The sequence below is a fragment of the Penaeus vannamei genome, chromosome 11, assembly GCF_042767895.1.
Source record: "Penaeus vannamei isolate JL-2024 chromosome 11, ASM4276789v1, whole genome shotgun sequence".
NCBI lineage: Eukaryota > Metazoa > Arthropoda > Malacostraca > Decapoda > Penaeidae > Penaeus > Penaeus vannamei.
The window spans coordinates 11,708,081-11,709,640 of record NC_091559.1 but is presented as its reverse complement, the minus strand read 5'-3'; the positions used below and the strand labels follow the sequence as shown (position 1 = coordinate 11,709,640).

General features: G+C 32.9%; 1 non-coding gene across 1 annotated transcript; it reads right to left on the bottom strand.

Moving 5' to 3' along the window:
* Positions 1 to 565: 565 nt before the first annotated feature.
* Positions 566 to 637, bottom strand: TRNAK-CUU (transfer RNA lysine (anticodon CUU)). Its single transcript has one exon. It is a non-coding gene; the product is annotated as a tRNA-Lys (tRNA).
* Between the last annotated feature and the right edge of the window lie 923 nt (positions 638 to 1,560).

Genomic DNA, 1,560 nt, shown 5'->3' with positions numbered 1-1,560 from the left:
TTTTTATGATTTAACAAATTCAAATATTCACAAACTGATGTACAGACATTTTAAAGATGCATATCGTAGTATTTCAGATGCTGTTGCATTCTCTTTTTATTCGATGGATTAGAGCAATATGAATTATCTTTCTTTTCTAGTTTCTTTTTTTTTTCTTTTCTTTTTTTTTGGATTACCATTATCATCATCCTAAATCACTATTACTATTTCTATAATTATCTTTGTTTTTATTGTTATTATTGTTATAATCATTACCGTTGCTGTTTTTATTATTACCGTCATCATTATCAGCATCATTGTTAGTATCATTGTTATTTTCATTGTTATTATCATTGTTATTATCAGTTATTATCATATATAAACATACATGCACATATTTATATATATATATATATATATATATATATATATATATATATATATGTATATGTATAAATATATACATATATGTATATGTATATATGTATGTATGCATTTATATATATGTGTGTGTGTGTGTGTGTGTGTGTGTGTGTGTGTCCATTTATCATATAAAACTATGTGTATGTGTTAACACATACACATTCGTCTCAGTTGGGATTTGAACCCAAGTCTTTCGCGTAAGAAGCGAATGTGCTAACCACTGCACCACGGAGACTATAGTATATGAAGGAACTTTAATAGGATTTAATATCAAGTGTTCTAACTATGTACATGTTTAGTAATGGTTTCAAAAAAATAAAAAATAAATAATAATGTGTATTATGATTAAGATGATAATATTGATAAAAGTAATGATAATGACAATAACAATAAAACAACAATAAAGATACTTATAAGATAGATATGATAATGCTAGTGATAATGACAGTAATGATAACACTTTGAATAAAAATATAAAAATTAAGTAATATAATTGAAAAACCCTTAAAATGTAGTTTTCCGCTCGGGATCGAACCGAGGACCTTGCGCGTGTGAAGCGCACGTGATAACCACTATAACACGGAAACGATGTTCTCTATAAATGTTAATTTGTTTAATGTTTAGCTGCAATTATTATTATTTTTTTTTTTCCTGACTTTTTTCCTTTTTATTATCGTTATTATTCTCTACCAGTCTTTCTCTCCCTCTCTCTCTCTCTTTCAACCACTATTATACCAAAATTAGACAGTGAAACATCCCACATTTCTATCGTTCCCGCGGTGTGGCGGTCATCACGGGCGCTTCACACGCGCAAGGCCACCGAGGTGTTAGAGGAAGCCTGTTGCTACTGAATGAACAGAAGATTGGTCGGATGCCCTCTTTTGTTAGGCATATTACCTATTTCTACGGCCGTGTCCTCATTTTAGTCTAATTAACGTCAGATCCTATTCAAAATGCCCAGTGCGCATCCCCGCATTCGCATTTCAAGTACCCACAATCCCCACACCCACGTTGACAGCCAGCACTAGTTTCCCACACGAGGGATGCACGCCAGAGATCAGCCTCGGCGTGGACCTTTTCGTTGATACTGAAGACACGAGAAGGCGAGAGAGCAGTCTTATCACGGGAGACGTACTATCCTTTCTGTGTACAGTGGAG